At 51.5% G+C, this 10,008-nt stretch overlaps 1 protein-coding gene across 1 annotated transcript in view; it reads left to right on the top strand.

Moving 5' to 3' along the window:
* The window catches only part of LOC134412386 (zinc finger protein 208-like), a 489,474-nt gene that overhangs the window by 402,249 nt on the left and 77,217 nt on the right, over positions 1 to 10,008 (top strand). The window lies entirely within an intron of this gene.

Here is a 10,008-nt window from a genome sequence, read left to right as displayed (position 1 = left end):
TAAATTAATTAAGATTTTTTGAAACTCATTTCTGGTGACAGAGGGACTGCCGAATGCGTTTCAAATTTAGGCCTTTCTGCTATTAGAAAGGCTACTAAGCCATAAATGTTTGGGGGGGAAAGAGAGAAAGATTTTCTTCTTAAGTAATGTAACAAGTCTTCTAGTACTGGAAGATAAATACTAGGGTGACCATATGAGAAGGAGGACAGGGCTCCTGTATCTTTAACAGTTGCACTGAAACAGGCATTTCAGCAGGTGTCATTTGTATGCAGGCAGCACCTGGTGACATTCCCTCTTCATCACAACGGTTAAAGCTGCAGGAACTATACTAGAGTGATCAGATACAAAAGAGGGCAGGGCTCCTGCAGCTTTAATTGTTGTGATGCAGAGTGAAATTCCCCTTTCAATACAACTGTTAAAGATACAGGAGCCCTGTCCTCCTTTTCATATGGTCACACTATAAATACAGATACTCCACACCCCTTATGTATGTTTTCCTGGAAGCCAAATCTCCTCCTTGGATTCCTGAAGGTGGGTTATGCTTGCTTAGCGATGAGGCAAAAGGCCCTCTGCATACTCTCAGAGGCACTCTTTGCTTATGACGTGGAGAAGAGAAGATTGAGGGGAGACATAATAGCACTCTTCAAATACTTAAAAGGTTGTCACACAGAGGAGGGCCAGGATCTCTTCTCGATCCTCCCAGAGCGCAGGACATGGAATAACGGGCTCAAGTTAAAGGAAGCCAGATTCCAGCTGGACATCAGGAAAAACTTCCTGACTGTTAGAGCAGTACGACAATGGAATCAGTTACCTAAGGAGGTTGTGGGCTCTCCCACACTAGAGGCCTTCGGCACAGCTGAGCATCTGTCAAGGGCCCAACATCCCAGCCGGGGCCCACGGGTTGGAGGAATTCCTGGAGCAGAAGGCCCTCCGTGGCTATGTGCTACCTCCAGTATCAGAGGCAGGATGCCAATGTATACACTAGTTGCTGGGGAACATGGGCGGGAGGGTGTTGTTGTACTCGTGTCCTGCTCGTGGGTTTCCTGTGGGCAGCTGGTTGGAACAGAATGCAGGATGAGATGGACCCTTGGTCTGATCTGGGTAGGCTCTTCTGATGGTCTTAAGAGTGCCCCAAACATCTAGAGCAGTGGTTCTCAATTGGTGGTCTGTGGACCTCTGGTGGTCTATGGCACCATTCACATATTCACCATTCATTTCTGGAGTCCACCGACGACAAATTCCTACCAGAAGTAAAATCGAACATCACTGAGCACCTGCGTGATTTAGCGACCAGCTTCAGAGATTACTTCCCTGCACCTAATCCTGAAAACTCATGGAGAAGGAATCCTTTTGAATGAGGTGATGTACAACTAAGAACTCCGTCTGCGGAAGAGCGAGATGCACCCGTTGACGTGACTTGTGATGATTCACTGAAATCATTTTTCAAAGAATATAGACTGGACCAATTCTGGGTGAAGGTTTTTCCTGATTATAAGAAGTTAGGCGAAAAAGCTTTGAAACATCTAGTTCCCTTTTGTTCCACATATCTTTGTGAACAAACATTTTCGACATTTTGTTATATGAAGAACAAGCATAGAAATCGGCTCGATGTTGATCCAGATTTGAGATTAAAAGTAGGAAATATTGAACCGGATGTGGAAGGGATTGTTCGGGACAAAAAGAGGCATGATTTCTCCCATCACATTTAGATTTAGTAGCTGCTAGACAAGTCATAAGTTGTTCAATGGTAAACTAGACGTTAATAAAATTAAATTCGTCTTTACATTCCTAATTAAATCATTGTCATTTTTGTGTGGTAATATCACAAATATCACAAATTTTATGGTCTGTTTTTTTTAGTAGACCTAATATCCTTTGCTTATGAGGGGCTACCCCTTATTTTCTCCAAAAAATTGCTTCGCACAGGTAACTACTATAGAGATCACACATTTTTCAAAAGTAGGAGGTCCGTGGCTTGGCACTTGAAAAACAAGGGGTCCATGGTACTTAGCTAATTGGGAACCACTGATCTAGAGGTCTACTTTCTCCCCACCCTTCCTTATGGAGTAGAATTAAGGCTAGAGATGGCGGCTGTTCTTATACAACAGGCCTATCAATTGCTATCAGCTGCAATAACGTAGAGCGCCACATTCCAAGGCCCTGCACCTCCGAGAATCAGATGCTGAAGACCAAACCGCAGCAGATGCCTACTGGTGGGTTACGTCCCAGTGTTGGTCATGCTTGGAAACCAGACACGGGGCTACGTGAGCCCCCTCAGCCAAGGCAGTTCTGTTGTGGGGAGTTCCATCAGGCTTAAAAACGAATCGCACAAAACATGACCCTTGCTTTGTTGGACAAGCTTGGATCGTGGAGGAAACACACACACACACCCTCCTTGGACTACACATTCCTAGGGAACAGAGAGCTGTTGTTTCTGAGCTATAAATAGCTCCCCAGGTCGTCTGGGAGTGGTGGTGGGGTGTATGGAAAGATGGAGGTGGGGGGGAACACAGAACGGATGGAATCTGTGAAGAGATTAGATGTTCACAAACACAACCTCTCCGCACCTGCTCTCAAGGTCTCGACATCAAAGGGATGAACGGGGAGTGCGGGACGCTAGCTGGGCGAAGGAGTCGTGAGCCGCTGCAGTCACACCGCGGTGGGGCCTGACCCCTTTGAAGATGAATCGAAGCCCCTTCCTTGGATTGCAGTTGGCATTCTCTCTCCATGGCCGGTTCCAAGTTTTGGAGGGGCCTTGGGCGAGATACCTTCCCTGGGCCCCCTCCTTCGGTGGGTCCACCTTCCCGCCATTATCACGAGGGATAATGCCTTGTCCTCTTCCTCAGGATGGCTTGAGAGGCCAAGACCCGGGGAGCAAGGAGACCGTGGCACCTCCTGTTCATTCTTCTCACCACCACCTGGGCCAGAGCGAGAAGCAGGTGAACAAACAGGTGGCAATGGAGAATAGGAGGAGAAAGTCCAAGGTGTACTTGCCAGGTGGACCCTGCTGTGGGGTGGTCCCTTGTCAACTACCCGACTAAGCCAACTCTTGACGCCGGGCCTGCTCCAGGCCTGGAAGCCATGCCATGTTTGTGAGAGAACTTGGCAAGCTAACCATGAATGACCCCCTGAAATTGGCCCCAAACCTAACCAGGGGGGATAGTTCTGCCGCTTGGAAGACATTAATAGCCCATGTGGTAGAAGGGTGGGAAATTCAGACACATTTGAGCAGTGGTAACCCAACAGCTGCTGGAATCCAGTAAATGTGAGAACTGAGTCTCCGGGACATGTCTGTACACTTCTATAATTATGACCCTTTGGGGTTTTGTGGTGGTGGGGCTTTGGAATGGGAAGAGAGTATTGTGGGCACTCTCACAAAATGGCTGCTGCAAGAGGGCGTGCTCGTTTGCAAACTGGCTGCCATGTTGCGCAGGGCACCCGGAAGGCAAGCTGTTGAGATGAAAAGAAGAGTCATTTCCCCATGAACCGAAGCGCCAGGCAGAGGTGCGGTGCTCAGGCCCCAAACAGAAAGTCGCTTTTGAACCCACCCTCTTCTCCTCGGACGCCCATTTCACAGATGGCAAAACTGCTGAGGCTCAGAGAGAAGCAAACTGCAGCTCAGACACCGTCCTCGGCAGAGGTGGGCTCTGAACTAACAAATGCCAAATCCCACGTTTGCCTCCGCGGAGCACAACAAAATATCCATTTCACAGAAGGCGATGTGGAGATGCTCAGAGAAACACAAACACTCACAGGCAAAACATAGCCGCCCCGCCTCCAAAGGGCAAAACACATCCCACACAAACACATACACACAAACCCAGGCAAAACACGCTCCGTGCCAAAACAATGAAACAAGCCACCTCTCTGTCATGCAACCTGTTTGCTTCCAAGGACATGCTCTAGCCTCCCAAGGCAGGGCGGACTCTTTGCTGGGCATGCTTCAAAACAAAAGTGCCAGGATGCCATGACAAGGGACATGACTACATACTTAAAAGACCCAGGGGTCCGGGCCCTTGACCAGGGCTGGATCAAAGGTCGGCACAGCTGGGCATCTGTCAAGGGCCCAACATCCCAGCCGGGGCCCACGGGGAAAAAAGCCCTCTGAAGTTGTTCCTCCTAGGGAGGTGGTGGGCTCTCCCACACTAGAGGCCTTCAAGAGGCAGCTGGACAACCACCTGTCATGGATGCTTTAGGGTGGATCCCTGCATTGAGCAGGGGGTTGGACTCGATGGCCTTGTAGGCCCCTTCCAACTCCGCTATTCTATGATTCTTTGCCTTGCAACCTGCTTGTTCGCCTGCCCCTTGCTCTGACCCAGACAACCAGAGAGGTGAAAAGGAGCAGCAGCAAACGCCACGGCCTCCCAGCTCCCTGCCTGCCAAGCAAGCAAGTGGGAGCCATGATGAGGAAGAGGAGGAGGACCCACCACTGAACTCTGTACGTGCTTGGAGGCACTATGAAAACACACACGATTCTTTCATCTTTGCAAGCTGGTGTGGCACAGTGACTCAGTAATTGAGGCTGCCCCAATCCTACAGAGCCTTACCTGGGAGTAAGCCCTCCGAACCCAGTTGGAATACATGTCTTGTAAACGCGCAATGCGGTCGGAGCAGACACGTTCTGAGCCTTGCCTTGCGCTTTGAGTTACTGGCCAGGAAAGTCCTGGATTCAAATGTCCCCACTGCAGTGAACTCAGCAATTCCAACCCCCTATCCCGAACTCTCTTGGCTTCCACCCTTTCCCTGCCACGGCCAATGATCTACGATAGAAGGGAAATAATATTGGCCTCCCTTGCAAGGTTGTTGTAAGGGCCGCCATAAACGCAAGTGGAATGCTTGAAGTCTGAGAACACCCGGAGTGCTGTTACTGTGACGTTCCCAAGTTTCGTGACCCAATTTCCAGATGGTTTCACCCCTCATCTGGAGGTGGGAGAGGGAAGAGAGAAAGAGAGGAGCACCCCCCCCCCCCCGTCCATCTTATAAAGGCACGAACGGGCCAAACGTGGAAGGAATGCCCAGCGGACAGGGCAAGTTGGATGGAGGATTTCTCGCAACCGCTTCCAACTTTGCTGCACGCACCTCGGCCCGGGCAAGCCAGGCAAATACCGCTCAAGGTCAGGCCGGGTGGATCGGAGGAACTTTGCCAAGGCCCTGGAAGTGTGGGACAGGTGCGGGGGTTGTGTCCGGACAGCGGAGTGCCTGTGTGTGTGTCTGCCCAGAAGGCTGACATTCCGGCACACGGCTGGAGGCCCAAAGGGGTTTCGTAGCCGGAACGGTTGTGCCAAGCCAGACGTGACTGAAGGGTGTTTTTTTAAAAAAAGTATTTTGGGCCAATGAAGGAATTTGTCTCATTCGCCCAGGACGGAGAGAGTTTTGAGCTAACAGCTGGATTTGATACTTTCAAAAAGGAGCAGAGGACCTTCGATTAGCTGCGACTTCATTGTTCTCAGTGGTCCCAGGGCAAGTTGTAGCTCTCCAGGTGTTTTTTTTTGGGGGGGGACTACATTTCCCAACTGCCCCGGCCAGCAGAGCCAATGGTGAGGGTTGAAGGAAAGGAAAGGAACCTCTCGTGCAAGCACTGAGTCATTACTGACTCTTGGAGGGCTGCCAGCGTTCGCTGACGTTTTCTTGGCAGGCCTTATAGCGGGGTGGTTTGCTGTTGCCTTCCCCGGCCGTTATTCCCTTTCCCCCAGCTAACTGGGTACTCATTTTACCGACCTCGGGAGGATGGAAGGCTGAGTCGACCCGAGCCGGCTGCCTGAAACCAGCTTCCGCTGGGATCGAACTCAGGCCGTGGGGAGAGTTTCGGCTGCAGAAACTGCTGCTTTACTGCTCTGCGCCACACGAGGCTCTGGTGAGGGATGAGTTGCAGCCTAATCTACAACTGCCTTTTCCAAGCTGGTGAACTTCAGATGTGTTGGACTACAGCTCCCAGAATCCCCCAGCCTGGAGATTCTGGGAGTTGAAGTCCAACACATCTGAAGTTCACCAGCTTGGAAAAGGCTGCTCCAGACAGTCTTGAGTTGCTCACCCTTATCTTAGGGGCACTGAAACAGGAAACTGTCCCATCCCTCGGTAGAGCTGAATTCGAAACCTCCTCCTCCCTCTATATCTTCTTAAGACTCTGAGCACACAGACATCCTGCCAACAATATCCAGTCAGTCTTTCCCCTCTCCATATTCTGCCCTCTGCCACTTCGTTTTTAGTAACACTTCGCCTGATGAAGAGCTCTGGTGATGTCAAAAGCTTGCACGTTTTTGGTGAACTTTGAATTGGTTTAATAAAGGCATTCCACGGGGAACAAATCTGGCCCTCCCTAGGCTCCCAGTCCAGCTTTCTGAAGTTCCCCAAATGGCCACGCCACTTTCCCATGACCCCTCCCCCTTTCCCCAGCTTTTATGCAGTCCGTCCGCCATTGTGCAAAGTCGAAACGCCTCTCCTATAGGGCTTAATGGCAGGCAGGAAGCGCTTGAAGCCACACTGCGCTGGGATGGGTTGGTCACACCCTTTCTGCTTTGGACTCCGCCCCTTTGCTTTCAGCCCCGCCCACCCCTGGCATGCGGCCCCCGAGAGCTTTCCTGAAAAAGGTTCTCCACCCGTGTACTATCCATGACTCCTTAAAAAGAAAACTCAAAACTGAATACAACAACGAGAAAGAGAGGAGCAGAGTTGGGAGGGGCAGGGCGGTGATTTGCGAGGGAGGCCTTCTGTGCATGCTCAGAGGCTGCCCTGCTTCTGTGGCACCGTCTCTAAGGGCTCCCCATTGCCCTGTCGCGTTTTCCTACGCATGGTGTGCATCTAAGTCTTTCCGACAACGCGGGAGGGGGGCACCCCAGAGGAACACCTCCTCGTCTTCCTGCTGCTGTGGTTTCCTCAACGGATGCCCCCATTCCACTCCCCCCCTTCCTTTCCATCTTCAGTTTTTGTGCCTGGCCAAGATTACCTTCACTCCGCACCACGACCTCGCAGGATGTGCTTTGCTATGTGGTCAGCCACCGTGCCTCTTTGCTTGATGCTGTGGGGGCCATGGATCTCCGCCCCCCCTACCTACTCCATCCCGGCCCCAGACCTGAGCATGGTGAGGAGACCCCCGAAGGGAAAGCATTGAGGGTCTCGTGGGCCGCGGGTTTATTTCTTTTCATTCTGCCCCATTCCCGCAGAATGGGTTGAATGTCTGCCTTACAGACAGCAATCCAACAGGTGAAAAAAACGGGCTTTGCCACTGTGCAATCTGGGGGTGGGAGAATGGTTCCCTAAACCCTGGCAGCCTAAAAAGGCTCTGAAGGTAGAGGAACCCTGAGAGGCAACCCTGGGAGAAAGCCAGAGACAAAATGGAGGGTGGTAGCTGTTGGCAGAATTAACGCTGTGAGGGTGCATTTTTAGACAGAAAAAGGAAGTCCTACAGCTCCCAGCATGGCTGGCTGGGGAAATCTGGGAGCTGTAGGGCTTTTTCTGTCTAAAGATGCATCCTAAAAGGGGTTAATCTAAGGAGGATGGGTTGTACTTGAAATGCCCCCCCCCTTCTTTGGGGGAAATTTCTTAACCCTCTCTCTCTGCCTTTTGCTTTTGTCTCAGATGTTCCAGGACTTCATGATGCAGTTCAACAAAACCTACCGGAACCAAGAAGGTAATAGAAGCGTTCTCGGTGGGTTTTGTGTGAACCCAGCCATTGCCTCTGAGCATGGGTGGAGTGCTTTCTATGCCCTTCCCCGCCTCCCTGCTGCTGCATTTGGGTTTACTCGAGCTAAAGTTTGAAAAGTGCTCTCTGGCTTTGGAAATAAAATGAGCGGGGTGACTGTAAATCGCCCAGGGACACTTCAATGCCCTGAAATGGAGTCTGTACTAGTCAAGGAAGGCAGAAAGGTGGTTCTATCAGGGCAGGACTTTGGAGTAGGTGTCTAGGGCCCCCATTGAACAGAATGGGGCAGGAAGTGACCCCAAACCCAACGGCAGGGCCAGTTTACCACATTTCGTAGAAAGTGAAGACACACTTTTCCCCCCCCCCCCATATAAACATCTCTAAAAACGGGGTGCATCTTAGAATCGCGGGTGCGATTATTATTCTTAGAATCAAAAGGGTTTTTTTCTGTTGCTGGTACTGAAATTAGTGTGCGTCTTACAATCGATGGAGTCTTACAATCGAAGAAATACGGTAATACACATGTCACCATCTAAAGCCAAGCTGTTGAACCTTTTCTCAGTCCGACGACCAGATTCCATTTAGCTCTCGGGGGCCGCGTTTGAGCGGTGGGCGAGGCTGAAGGTAAAAGGGGCGGGGCCAATATGACCCAAAACACCAGCCTAGGTAATTTTAGCTTCAAGTTCTTACTGCTGAGAACTGAACCCTAGGAGAGGCATTTAGACCTTTTAGAATGGGAGGGGGGAAACTCTGCAGACGTTCCAAATGACTGGGGATTGGGGAGAGGGGCGGAGTCAGGGAAAGGGGCGTGGCTGTTCAGGGAGCCCCCGGGGTGCTGGTTTTGACCTGCAGGCCTGAGATACTCTGATGTAAAGAGAGCCCTCTCCATAAGACCACGAAGTCCAGTTTAAAATGACCTAAGGGATGGCATACTATGCATGTTTAGAAAGAAAAAAGTCCTATAACTCCCAGAATTCCCCAGACAGCAGGGGGAAAGTCCTACAACTCCCAGCATTCCCCAGACAGCACTGGGGAAAGTCCTACAACTCCCAGAATTCCCCAGACAGCATGGGGAAAAGTCTTACAACTCCCAGCATTCCCCAGACAGCAGGGGGTAAAGTCCTACAACTCCCAGAATTCCCCAGACAGCATGGGGAAAAGTCTTACAACTCCCAGCATTCCCCAGACAGCAGGGGGTAAAGTCCTACAACTCCCAGAATTCCCCAGACAGCAGGGGGAGAAATAATTCCTACAACTCCCAGCATTCTCCAGCCAGTCATGCTGGCTGGGGAATTCTGGGAGTTGTAGGACTTTTTTCCTGTCTAACATACATAGGATTACGCATTAAATGCACCATTGCCTGGTGATCTACGCCTCGCCCCCCTCTCTCACCTGCCCTTGATTTCTCACCCCAGAGATGCACCATCGCTTCAAAGCCTTCGTGCACAACTTGGAAGTGAGCCGTGCGCTGCAGGCAACTGAACTCGGGACAGCGCAGTATGGGGTCACCCGCTTCAGTGACCTGACAGGTAACAGGGAGACCTGGATCGAAAGGACAGGTTGGGTGACGCATGCGCTATTCAAGGGCAGCAGAGCCAAAAGGAACCGATCTAAGACTGGGGCCTGATCCAGATGAACGGATGTTCCCCCGCAGAGAAACATCCTGCCAGGTCCAGAGGCCCGCTCCCTCTCTGCTGCCCTTCCTTTTGACTCAAATACACTCACAGTTTAAAATCAACACTCTAATCCAGCCTTCTCTGACCCTGAGGTCTCCGTATGGGTTGCATTACAAGTCCCATCATCCCCAACAGCCAGGCTGGCTGGGAACGATGGTGGTTGTAGTCCGACACATCCATGCCAACCCTTGGCCACAAGCTCGCCTTCACAGACACGTATGCAACTTTCCCCTGTCACCCAGGAAGCGAGTTTGCGGAGAGGTTTGCCAACTCCCCTGGCTCTGGGCTCGGCCTGCCCCCTACCTTGGGGCAGTCGGAGAAGCCCTATGTGGGGAAGACAGGCAGATCCTGCGACTGGAGAAAAGCTGGAGCGGTCACGGCAGTGAAACACCAGGTAAGGTTCACGGAGGGACTGCGGTCTGTTAGCAGGCTGGCTCCGTCCGGTGGAGACTCAAAGGGGACAGCAGAAAGAGGCAGCTGGACAAGCATCTGTCAGGGATGCTTTAGGGTGGATTCCTGCATGGAGCAGGGGGTTGGACTCGATGGCCTTGTAGGCCCCTTCCAACTCTGCTGTTCTATGATTCTATGAAAGGCTCTATCCTCTTTGATGCTGAGGTTTGTGCACGGGGGGCGGGGGTCTGTGTCACCCAGAAAGAGAGGGGGAAACCCGTTCTGCAGGGCCTGTAGGAGCAC

Source organism: Elgaria multicarinata, chromosome 21 (genome assembly GCF_023053635.1).
Source record: "Elgaria multicarinata webbii isolate HBS135686 ecotype San Diego chromosome 21, rElgMul1.1.pri, whole genome shotgun sequence".
NCBI classification, from domain to species: domain Eukaryota; kingdom Metazoa; phylum Chordata; class Lepidosauria; order Squamata; family Anguidae; genus Elgaria; species Elgaria multicarinata.
Note: the sequence above shows the minus strand (reverse complement) of the source record. Positions and strands in the feature narration are given on the sequence as shown.